This window comes from Neofelis nebulosa, chromosome 9, assembly GCF_028018385.1.
Source record: "Neofelis nebulosa isolate mNeoNeb1 chromosome 9, mNeoNeb1.pri, whole genome shotgun sequence".
NCBI lineage: Eukaryota > Metazoa > Chordata > Mammalia > Carnivora > Felidae > Neofelis > Neofelis nebulosa.
In genome coordinates, this window is record NC_080790.1 from 134,336,087 (window position 1) to 134,349,735 (window position 13,649).

Consider the following 13,649-nt stretch of genomic DNA (forward strand, 5'->3'; position numbering starts at 1 on the left):
CGATATTGCAGAAAAAGCTTGTAATTTCACTTTTTCAATATAAAAGTGAGCTTAAACAGTTATTTGATTTCATCAAGGAAGAAAAAAGAAGTTAAATATATTTTTTAAACATTTAAGTAACTTTTTTAGACTCTCAACTATTGCTATGATATTGAGTAACAAACAGCATTTTTTAAAGGGAAAAGACTATGTTAACTGTATGTTAACTAATTTGACTTAAAATAAAATAAAATAAAATAAAATAAAATAAAATAAAATATAATAAAATAAAATAAAATGGATCAGTTCATTCTGAGTTCAGAATTGGGTGGGTTTAAAGGCATCTGAAGTGTCATCACTTTTTTACATAGTTAGGAATCTAAAGAATGGACCCAGGCAAGCATATGCCCTAGAAGCCACTGGAGACTCTCATCTCAGGGTAATAAAGAATACTGTGGAGTCCTGGCAATCAATTGAACCCATCTAAACTCCATTTTCTCAAACTATCAGACTGGGATTATAATAGTACCTTCAGAATATTAGAAGAAATGAGACACATCACGCTTAACATGGTGTACCATGCAGGGCACATAGAGAACACATTTTCGTGATTGCACTTACAGCTTTCTGTTACTATTATTCCTCCCTTTCTGCACTTAATTTAGGTATAAGTTTAGAAGTTGGGGATTTTGAAAATCTGGATTCCATCTCAAGTTGTATTATTAGCTTAGCCATGTGACTTTTGGTCTTTTGGCCCGCAATCTCCTTGCCTCTACAATGAGGCCTACTAGACAGTCTCTCCTATGTGCCTTTTGGGTCTGAAATATCCAGGGTGTTTCACAATGTCTGTATGTGTCTGGGCTCATGCTTCGTTATGTCTCTGTTAATGTATAGTCCCTACTCTATAAATATATAGAATAAAGACAATCAAATTGATAACTACCTAGTGTATTTTCCTCCCGAGCGTGTTCTGTGTAGGCAGTGAACTTCGTTCCACATATTTTACACAAATATGGGAGAAGCTAACATCTTCCAACCAATACTGTGGAAGAAGCACAGCCTTGATTCCGAGGCCTCAGTTGCCACGAAACTGAAATGCCTGTTTCTGTGTTTAGTAGCTATTTATCTGTGTTCTGCATATACGCTCCCACTTTCCATCTTGCCTCCTCTAATAATTAAAAAAATGCTTTAGGCGTGTGAAGGGGACAGAAAGAAAGAGGAAGGTAGCAGGAAAGACTGGAAATGCCAGGTTTGTGTTAAATTAACGTTTGAAGAAAGCCTTCTCCTTCGGAACCCCATCAATTGTGCATCTTCCTCCCCCAGCCCCACCTCCACCAATCCCCAGGCTTTAAATGGGATGAAGGGTTAAACCTTTTACTGGTGAAGAAGTATTTATGAGTATTTACGTGCGTTTAGTGAAGAGAGAAAATATTTTATTAGCAGACTGCTGCGAGGGAAAATTGATCTGTCTGCTTTATGTGAGAAAGTAAATGTGTCCCTTTAACCTAAAATTGGTGCATCAAACTCTACAAACTCCAATTATCTTGACAAAAATGATTTAACCAACCACAGAACAACAGGGAGACCAAGAAAGAGGACTCTAGAGGAAGAAAAAGATACTGCCAGACCTAAGCCTTAGGCACCTCTCCATGAGAAACTTCCGAAGTGGAACTGGCTATCACCCCAGAGGGTGGAATACTCTGGGAGATTTGTGTGCAAGAGAATGCTGTGTTTCACATTTAATAATAATATGTGGTCTTGCAGTTTCTGCTGAGCAAAGTCCTAGTTTTGTTTTCAGTTAGGTCATTTCAGTTTGCTTGCAAAGATGAAATGAGATCCCACATTTAACAACAAACAAACATAAACTCTTCTACCGTCCCCATATTTCCTCAACGGTGTCTGGGAACCCCATCAATCGTTACTGAATGAGACAAAAACCAATACTATAAATCTGTGAAAAAGTTTACTAGAATGTGGCTTAAAAGCCAATTTATACTCTTCCTTCTTTTGATATGGTCCCCAACCTATTTGAGAAGTAGCACTGGTCTCAACAGTATTTACTTAACCATAGACCAGGCATGACTTTGTCCTTCCTTCTTTGAGGAGATGGGAACCCGATCTGCTGGGGTTGCAGACCAACCTGAAATCTGGCCTGAGGATATGGCAAGGGTTTAAAAGTTTGAATTCGTTTTCAGCAGGAAAACTCAGAAAATTCCATGCATATGGCCTGATTTTTTGACTTATAAAGAAACAGGTCCCCCAATACTGGGAGGTGCATTATGGCAAGGCAAGAGAGTATTGCACTGAGTAGAGATTGCCTTCTATATACAGGCCATGGAGTTACAGGTCTCCATACCAGACTCATAGTACTAATTTGTTTTATCTACCTGGGCTCTATAGACGCTGAATTTGCCCTCGTTGATCTACTGGATTATGCCAAATGGAGGCATCATTTGTTTGAATCCATTTTGATAAACTCCTTAGCTAATTCCATGAAACAGACAAGCCTGATGGTGGAGGTTGCATGTGGACTTTTAGAGTCTGGATGAAATTTCAACAGGAATGCAATTTTAGTATATCTGTCTCTATCGGAAAAGACTGGACTTGGGCATACACCATTCCTCCCCACCCCACCCCCCCACGCACAAACACACACACACCTGTCTGCTAACAAACAACAGAATGCTAAATCAACAGAACAGCAAAGTCTTGGTGACTCTGCTATAAACAGTTTCCATGCATTGTCTCCATGGTGATGCCTGCTTTTATGGAGGGTGCTTTGTAAATTAATATACCTAAGAGGAAGAAGAAAAGCATACCCACTAACAGAAAGATTAAAAGGATTTTGTTGGGTTTTATTTTCCAACAGATCCTGCTCTTTGGTAACATTGCTCTAAACCTTGGTGTCTCCTTTAAAAGAAAGCAACCAAGTTCATCTACTCCGCCTTGGGACTTTACAATTACATCTGCTTATCGCAGCTACCAGTGCCACTGAGACTTTCATCATATTTTTACCTGTGTTAAAATTACCTATGATTTCAACAGAGCCGTATTGGGAGCTTTTGATTGTTAATGTTCGTTAGTTCAGAAAATTACCTTTCTTTTCTCATTTTTGAGTGGAAAGTCCAACAAATGAATTGCATGATAACATCAGGAAGTGTCCTTTGACTCCTTACTTGTAGCAGGTGATAGTTTTGAAGTTCCGAGATGATAAGATTGTTTCATGTGACTCCTAAATACACTTCATATTGAGCTTATGTATGTGTGTTGATCTGTCGCTTTGCTTGATTTCATGACAATGGGACCGTTTTTCAAAAATTGCTCTCCAGTTACCCGTACATCAGGAGTTTCTCTCTTTCCTTTCTCCAAGCAATCAACATTTAGTCCTTCTCGTCATTTTCCTCAGGTTCCATGGTTTTTAGAGCTCACTGTTTATAAGATGTTTGGAGCTGGGTTTCTCAAAAAGACAATATATGTTACTCAATACATTCCCCCAACATGAACAAGACCTAAAATACAGATAGTTTCATTATGGTTATATCTCCAGAGTTCGTGTTTTAAAAATATTCGTCAAAGAGTTTTACATAAGCACGTGCCAAAGGAAAAAAAGGAAGATAGGTACAACAATTATTGTTTTGCATGAGAATAAATTCATGTTAAAATGTCTGTGCCCTTCATAGAATAGTTCCAGTTGGAAAGCTACTCTTTTTTAGCGTTTTAAAACTCCATAGACTACCCCTTGCTCTCAGACGCCTGTGGGTATATTTATAATAACAGGAGAAGGGAAAGTATTCTTTGAAAAGCAGACTTTCTTCTCCTGGAGCTTGAGTTTTGTTAAGCAATGCCAGCAGCCTCTCCTACAATGATGATTTGCACTTAAGCCATTAGCTTTATGGACTCCCCCAAACACCTCTGAGACAGAAGCCCCAGTTTCCCATGCAGTGTTGTGCTGACATTCTTATGCAAAATGCTTATTAAAAGCATTGTCATGCATTTCCAAGGGACCTTAAAAAATAATAAATCTGAACCATCTTGCTACTATTTTCATGAATAAATGCCAGTGTCTGACCTTATCTTTTGGCTCTGCCTGGCAGTAACTTCCCTGTACCTCTGCACTATGGGTATTGTCAGAGAAAAAGGCTGCAAGGTTTTATTATTTAGAGAATTATTCCATCTTCCTCAGACCTTTTCTAGGATGAATAATTCTACATGGGGATAAATAGAGACTGATAAAAAATGGGTCACTTCATAATGCAGGGTTTTTTTTTTCCAAGAAAGGCCAGAAAACAAATTGGGGACACTGTAAACCCTGAACTCGACATAAGTCAGTAAGAGGATGTTATAAAAGGGAGGTCAACCTAGGGTATAAATGATTGCCTAAAATAGAAGTGAGAATATCATTATGGTAAGAGCATTGCCCATAGCCTTTAGAAGTTCTGCCGTTTCTTTATAGTGTGGATCTGTAAAGTTTGCCTGGTTTTTGTGGCCACTCTAAATATGAACCTATTGTTCATGATAGTTAAAGTTTTCAAGTCTGTGAATGATTTGTGTACTAGAAGTAATAAATCAAGTCCCACCACAGTTGCTAATGCCGTCTGCCTCATGTGCATTCAGTGAAGAAATGAATGCATTCATAAATGACTGTGGACCGTCTCTTCCGGGTAGGTTTGATTGTTAAATAGCCTCCATCTTGATGAAAACAGAGACCCCCCGCTCATTCCTGCTATTGATTGATTCTAACTCTTCTTCAAAACACTGTCACTATTGTCTACAAGTCTTCACTTTACACACATCAACCATTTGATCTTGTGTATACCGAGGATTTAAAATTTTTTTTTTCAACGTTTTTTATTTATTTTTGGGACAGAGAGGGACAGAGCATGAACGGGGGAGGGGCAGAGAGAGAGAGGGAGACACAGAATCGGAAACAGGCTCCAGGCTCCGAGCCATCAGCCCAGAGCCTGACGCGGGGCTCGAACTCACGGACCGCGAGATCGTGACCTGGCTGAAGTCGGACGCTTAACCGACTGCGCCGCCCAGGTGCCCCTAAAATGTATAAACAAAAGTGCAATTTGAATCAGGTCTGCATTAACTCTCAGGTGCTATTCATCTTTACCACAAATTAAGTATTCTTAACCAGGACGATGGAGAATTGTTTCCGTCTCTTGTTTTTGCCTGCTCTGTATCCTTCCTTTATGCACACTCCTCACTTACTCCATATGGTCCTGGTGAAACCCATGGGAGTTACTCAGTGACCACAGGCTAGGCAATCATAGGACCACGTCTTTTGGGGCAAGTAACACAACCAGACCAATCTGTCTTTATCCAGAATATTAAAAACCAGAATTTCAGAGATAAATCTCTGTGTTCTTGTATCATGTGTCAGAAGCATGTGTGCTTGGGGTTACTGTGGCCATCTTTCCAGACTAATGGAGAAAGCTTCCTATAAGGAGAGAGTAGAACCAAAATATCCAAAGAAGCAAAGAATCACAGCTAAAAGAGAATGAGAGGGGAGAAATATATATAATTTTGAGGTATTGGACGTGGTCGTGCTTGAGGTGGACACCCCAGTTATGTGATTTACTAAGTTCGAATTTTTGCTGAAACAAGTTTGAGGTTAGTTTCTGTCACCTGTAGCCAAGAGAGGGTGGATGCTGAATACATTGTACGTGACTTAGAGTCTGAGGGTTATATTTAGCTCAATTTCAAGCCCATCTGTTGCACTTAGAGTGAAAATTTTTGTCGGCTCTTCTCCTCCCCTAATGATCCTGTTGTAGTTAGCTTATGAGCTGATGGTCACAGTGACAGTTGTATCTTTGGGTCTGTTTTCTAATCCAAATTACCATCAACTAGAGAACAACCTTCCTTCCACCTGGCCTTTCATACCACTGGTCCCTCCCTGGTAGAGGCTAAGGACTGTCTGTTCTTTGGTCTGATGAAATTCACCCCCACTCCTTTACATCCAAAGCAGAAAGATGTTATGTAGGGACTTACTCTTTTCTGTCGTTCACCTTTCAAAATTCACTCAGGGTGTAAGTTATTTTGCATCAACTATGTGAAGTTTCTACAATTGTCTTTGTCTCACTAAAGTAAGTCTCAATATATATAACTAACATATATGCGTTTTACACACACACACACACACACACACACATACACACACACATAGGTATATTTTATATATTATGTCTATTTTTAAAATATAATTATTTCAACCACAAATGTACAACTTCAACAGAGTAGGGTCCTTAGATTGAGGTGCCTAGAATTTGGGAAAAATGATGAGCTTATGGATACAATTGTTCAAGTGTTGTTTCCCAAAGGCTAATTTTTAAAATGGTTGCATTTGCAGGGTTTTGAAAAACTAGCTGAAATACACATCTCAGGAACTGTCTGCTAAGTGTGGTCCTTAGGTAGATTTGGATTGGATTCTGAAACTCCATAGATTTTTTTTTAAACTTTCTTCGTTCTTTGAAGTGCTTCCTTCCAAGATTTGGAAACATTACTTTTGAGGTAAGGAAAGCCGATAGTACTTAGGTCAGATCATTGAGTCCATTGGTGGGGGGGGGGGGAGTATAATAAATATAATAAATAAGAATTTAAAATGGAGAAGAAACAAGTTAGAGTTGATTAGTAATTGGTAGGTGAATTCACTATGCTAAGATCACATCTTTCATCTGCGAGAGCTCCCCGTATGGGCAGTGGTTTGGCTTAGTCACAGAGGCAACCTGAGGTAACGTGACATGGTGCAATGCTGGGTCTCGAGTTAGGGACTGGTTTAGCTCCAGTCAAGCATGTGATTCTGAGTAAGCCATTTAACTTCTCTGAACCTCAATTTCTCATCTGTAAAGCCGCGTGATGATAATAACTTTTTCATAGTATTTTTATGGGAACGCGAATAAATCATGCAAGGAAATGTGCTTTGAAAACTGCCAGTAAGTTATAGAAGTTCAAGTTCTTACTACTAAGAAGTAGCTGGTTATAAGGACCACTTGATGTTAAAGAAGATTGAAGTGAAGTAAGGGAACAGGCACCTTACTTTCTCTTTAGAACAATGTTGCTGTTGTTCCTATTTATTTGGGGTCATGGATCTCTTGGAGAATACGATTGCAGACACAGATCCTCTTTCTGAACATTGCCCAAGTATATAAAAAAAAAATGGAAAAGTTTCAGCGTTTTCAAAGACTGTTGGTGCTTATGATGGCTTAGTTTAGGAACACTGTCTTCTCTTTTAATGTGCTGCTTTCTTGATTTGTTTCTCTGAATCACTTGAGTGTGAGCTTCCTGAGTTCATGGACACAGACAGCTGTGCTCTCTGCTTCAGGAGTAGCACTGATAACAGTGTCTGGTCCATTGAAATAGGAGCTCCATAAGCCAAATTAACACATCCCTTGGTGACTAGACCACCTCCTGGAGGGCGGCTACAGGCAGATACACACACAACTGCTAAGAAGCATCTGTAAGATGTATGCCCAAAGTGAAGCATACTGCCCCCTGGAAACATTAAGGGGAAATGGTTGGGGGGGTGGTGACCTTCGAGCAAGGTCTTGAGAATGCATTTCAAATGTAGGAGTCAGAGAGTAAATTTGAGAGTTATGGAATGGCTCGAGAGAAGTATAGAAAAGATTCATAATATGTCAGAAGTTAAAAAACAGCTACTTTTAACTAGGGTTGGCTCACGCCCATGCTTTGTTGAACTTCGCGCCATGTTTTTAAAATGAAAAATTTTACTTAAAAATAGGAAGCTCTGCCTTTTCTTGAGGAGCGAGATGTGGTGACCAAGGCTGACCCCATTGATGAGGGAGAACAGTAGCTGAGCCCTTGGATGAGGTCTGTGATATGCCAGCCCCCTGCCACGTTGTCACTCATTTGTGGGATAGCTTGGTCTACCCAGTCACTGAGTTTTGTACCCGGGTTCAGGGTCCTACAGCCCACTGGACCTTGGATGCCTGCACCTTTATGACAAGGACATCTACAAAAAGACTCCTGTGGTAGAAAAATCAGCAGGTAGAGTCTTTGTGTGTTGGAAGCTTGCCATTGAAGACCAATAGTGCTGAAGTAGGTGAATTTAGAACGGATATATTTTTAAAAAGATCACATGATGGAAAAACACTCCTGTGTAATTAGTACGAATGATTAGGAATTCAGTGGTGGTGGGGGAGGCGGACATGATCGTTGTAGGTGAACACTAGAAAGGGGGTGCTGCAAATTATGTTCAGGTGGTTGCATTGAGAACATTGTTGTTTTCTTGTTTTAGGAATTTTATTTGGTTCTTTTAAAGTTTATTTTGAAAGAGAGAGAGAGAGAGATACCAGAGTAGGGGCAAAGAGAGAGGGAGAAAGAGATTCCTAGGCAGGCTCCACATTGTAAGCATGGGGCTCAACGCGGGGCTCAAACTCAAGAACCATGAGATCATGACCTGAGCCGAAACCAAGAGATGATGCTTAACTGACTGAGCCACCCAGGCGCCCCATGTTTTAGGAATTTTAATCCTTCAATCCAATAATTGTGTTCATCTCTCATGGACTCACAATTTCTGATACATCAATCACATTAATTGTCTTCATCATCATCAAAAAAAAAAAAAAAAAAAGTTCTGGTGAGGCTCATCGCCCAGCCCCAAGCAAGAGAGAAGACAAGACACAGGAGAAAGATTGAAAACCTGAGCAGCCAGGGCTAGCGGAAGAGAAAGTAATTTGCTTTGACCCAGGCGATAAATCCTCCGGGCAGTAATGACCATCTCTTGACACAGGTAGTGACGTTGATAAAGTGCCCTGTCCCAGGCTGTTTCCCCCTTTCCCCCGAACCACAAAGCTCTCCTGATTGTTCGTGTCACTATTTATGAACAAGTGTCCGAGAACAGAGATAAAGGGATGATAAAGGGACAATGGCCTCTTTAAGTTAATGTGAGCCCGATTGAAATCATCACAGATGCCACTCTGCAGACCAAGCGAGGACACTCTTTTCTGTTTATGTTATTTTTTTTTTTTTTTACCTGTGGAAGTGTTCCCAGAACTTGATATTCAGACAATTGCAAAGTTCTCACTGGAACAAAGGAAAATAAGAGAAGATCAAAGGGTTTATGCAGCTCCCACTGGTGATTCAGCTGTGTGGGAGTGGTCACAGGGCCATGATTCATTTTCCTCATTTGGAAATTTTAGGGCAAAGTTTTAAAACATGAAGTGAAGCAGGGTTTTTGGGGTTTTTTTTCCCCCTCCCATCCTGATTTATTATAAGTCTTCTTTACGGAAGTTGTTGGATGCCCTATCTCTGATTTTTGACCCTATTGCATTTTGTTTTTGTCACTTAAAATTAACATGACATTTCATAAAATAATTTTTAACCTACATTTTAAGTTGCTGTGAATTATTTAATATGTACAAGAGTTTATTTTGCTTTATTTGATTTTACTTTTTTACAGCTGGCTAGTTAAAAATGTTTTTTTCCTCTCACATTTTTAAATTGTTATATTTTATTTTATTTTATTTTTTGCCAGTTCTTTTTTTTTTTAATCCAAGTTAGTTAACATATAGTGTAATAATGATTGTGGGGATAGAATTTAGTGATTCATCACTTACATACAACACCCAGGACTCATTCCAACAAGTGTCCTCCTTAATGCCCATCAACCCTTTAGCCCATTCCCCACCTGCCTCCCCTCCAGCAACCCTCAGTTTGTTCTCTGTATTTAAGAGTCTCTTATGGTTTGCCTCCCTCTCTGTTTTTATCTTATTTTTGCTTCTTTTCCTCTATGTTCATCTGTTTTTTTCTTAAATTCCACATATGAGTGAAATCATATGATATTTGCCTTAAATTGTTATACTTTAAATAATTATGTAAATATAATAGCTATACAAGTACCTACAGAATATCCTCAAATGTGCGTCTTGGCCTGCAAAGCTTAAAACATTTCCTTCCTAGCTCTTTAAGAAAGTTTGCTGACCCATGCTCCAGGCCATTAATCACATTGTAAGAATTTTCTTTTTTTGTAAAATATCTAGTCTCAATTGATTGTTTCTATTTGTTTTCTGTTATAAACACCACAGTATAAACACTTTGGAACAGTCCTTTGGTGCGCAAGTTTCCTCGTAAGTATAGGTCAGAATGTAAGTTGTGTGCATCCTCAGTTTTGTCACACAGTCACCATATTGTTTTCCAAAATGCTCGTCCCGATTTATGGCCCCACTGGCACTACCATGATCCCAGGTAAAAGGAGGCATTGGTCTGTTTTCTCCACTTCCCTTTTCAAATGTTGCCTTACATAGCTCCCTGTTTGGGTGTAGAGCAGAAACATCAAGATAAATAAAATCTCCAATAACTGTCCTAAGATATTTGCACAAAACTTTTAAAAGTAAGTCTCAGGGCGCCTGGGTGGCTCAGTCGGTTAAGCATCTGACTCTTGGTTTTGGCTCAGATCATGATCTCATGGTTTGTGACTTCAAGCCCCCATTTGGGCTCTGTGCTGACAGTGCAGACAGAGCCTGCTTGGGATTCTGTCTCTCTCCACCCCTCCCTCAGTCATGGTCTCTCTTGTCTCTCGAAGTAAATAAATAAACTTTAAAAATTTATTTTAAAAAAAGTAAGTCTGCTAATAAGCTATCATAACACTTGAGAGATGCTGCTTTATTAAGCTATAATAATAATCTATTAATTTATCTTGATAATTTTATTCAAAATTGTACAAATATTTTGAATTTTATGTTCATATATCCAAATGTTAATATCTTTGTTGGTGTATGTATTTAAAAAAATCAAAGAGATATTTTCTAATTGTTGCCAATGTATATGAAATTTCAAGCTACAAAATGAGGTTTCAACAGAAATAGGAATAATAACAGCAGTCTGTGCCGAATGAAATGTGATTTTTGTGTGTCTCAGAATGTTCAAGGAGACAAGAAAGTCTGACAATCAGGTTGCAACCTCTAAAGGTTGTTTGTTCTGTGAGTTGATTTCCAGGACCATATTCTCACTCTCAGAGAAATTGTACTTCATCATGGAAATGTGAGCCCATCCATCTTGGGGAACAGTGCTTATGTAGATAGCTCTATTTAGAAATACTATTATAAAGCTAACCCAGGAAGTTCAATTTCCCTCCCCAACCAGCGTATCTCTGGAATTATTTTCCTTGCAGATCAATGGAACAGAGAATTGAATTGGCTTCTCTTTGTCGGCATTCATACTTCAGGTACCCCCAAGTGCTTTGTGTAATGAAAAACAGCAATGTTGATGCCTTTAATAAAACATTGACAATAATGCTTTCTTTTTCCCTGGCATTACTGCAGAAATGGAACTGATTTGGAGTCAAACAGCATGAGAAAAGACACATTCTCTTAAGTTAATATATCTGAAAAGCATACGTAATTTTAGATGTGTCAAAGTTCTGAATCAGTGAACTTCCTGTTATCCAGAGTGATTCAGAAAGTGAAACATCCTTGTTTCTTTTCAGTTATGTATCTATCTCCACCGCATATACTATGAATAATTGAGGATAGGGACTATATTGCCCTTGTCTCTATATTAATTGGCACATAGGTGCCTAATAAATTTTTACTGAAAAAATACATGGATAACTGCAATAGATTAAGTGGTCTCCTAAATTCCGTGAAATAACGATGATATCAACAATTATTTACAACACGTTACCAACTTCCTAAAATGTGCTAGATACCATATCAATACAGAAAGGAGTAGTCTCCAATATTTATATCAAAACAAAAGCAAACATGATCCTATTAGTCATTAACAATGTGGATTTCAAAGTATGTCAGTGTCTTCTAACCATTGCTCTGAACATTATTTTATTTACACACACACACACACACACACACACATTTGGTGCCAGTACTGGCTTTGTAATTTTATAATTTAACTCACTGAAAATATAACTGCCTACCTACTACATTCCCTCACTCTGTAACCATTTTTGAAAATAGCAAATAAGGAATGTTCAGTCCCTAAATCTAAAAAATGTACAAAACTGTTGACAAGGAAGGTGAATCTTGACTGCTTGAAACAATCCCCCCCAAATATTACTAAATTAAATCTGTTGCTGCACTAGGTGATATAGGCTCAAGTGGTAAGGGATGAACCAAGGAAAAGACAGAGCAGTGAGCATCTGGGTCATCAGGGAAGGACAAGAGGACACCTGACAAGACACTGAAGAATTGAGAGACCACAAAGTACGGAGGTTTCATGGCATCCATCCTGACCTGTGCAGTCTTATACCTAGCTAGAATCATTAATGACAGTGGAACCAGGAAGTTGCTGTAGGAAGAGGTGAACCAGTCGTTTATTCCTTCTGGTTGGTTGGATGGTGGAAGATGATTATGTGTCTTGCTCTCTCCTGATTGCTGTTCTTGTACGAGCCAGGGTGCTCACGGTAAAAGCAGGACTGAAGGAAGCAACCTGGCCTCTGAATGTACCATGTACGTCAAACTCCTTTCCAAACCCAAATACTGGTGTGTTACTTCTACAACCATAGTAGGCAGAACTGCATTAACACTATACCCCATCACCACAGGGTACACTTCCTTCATGTTATGTCCCTCCCCTCCCCTTCCTGCCCATTTGCTCCCATTCCCTTCCCTTCTTGCAAGCCAAAAACCCCGATATCAAATATTTGAATATTTGAATGCAAATATAGACAGAACCTGACTAGAGAGATTCTAGAACTCTAGATAGACCTGTATGTTAGTTGAGCTCTGATGCATACACTTTGTGGCATCACAGGTAATTTATTTAATTTCCCTGAACCTCACCTTCATCAACTGTAAAATGAAATTGGGAATACCTATATTGCAGAAGTATTTTGAATTTGAAATGACCTAGCACATATGATACCCAATTTATTGCCTGGCCCTATATTAATTGCTCAGAATATTTGACTCTTATTAGTACAACTTTCTTTTTTTTAGGACAGAAACAGGGTAAAATACTTTTCTTAGGAGATCCCATGTGTCAGAGGGTCCATACACAATAATATCTTCATTTTCTGAACCAATAGTTAAGCCTGTGGTCAGGCAACTATTTCCCTTATGAATGAAATACCTACATCTCAGGGAGGTTAAGTGACTTACCTAAAGTCACAGAGCCAGTGACATTGCTGGGATTTAAACCTGTATGTGTCTGGGGCGCCTGAGTGGCTCAGTCGGTTAAGCGTCTGACTTCGGCTCAGGTCACGATCTCACGGTCCGTGAGTTTGAGCCTCGTCGGGCTCTGGGCTGACGGCCCAGAGCCTGGAGCCTGCTTCCGATTCTGTGTCGCCCTCTCTCTCTGCTCCTCCCCCGTTCATGCTCTGTCTCTCTCTGTCTCAAAAATAAATAAACGTTAAAAACAATTTTTAAAAAATAAACCTGGATGTGTCTGGCTCTGAAAACATGCTGTCGTAAAGTATACCGTGCTGCCTTCATGATGTGGAAAGTTGGATACAGATTCCAACTGGTCAAATGTTTTGCCTGCAGTCACTCAGTTAGTTAGCAGCAGGGTCTAAATTGGAACACCAATGATCATCAAGTAACAGTTGACGAACACTATCAGCAGCCAACAGGATTATAGATTAGTCAGTTCAACAGCTAGTTGGATTGTAGTTAGCTTGTTCTTTGGCTCAGAGGATTGACAGACGAGGGGGCCATCCAAATACTCATCCACAACATGAGTCTGTTGGTTGTGTT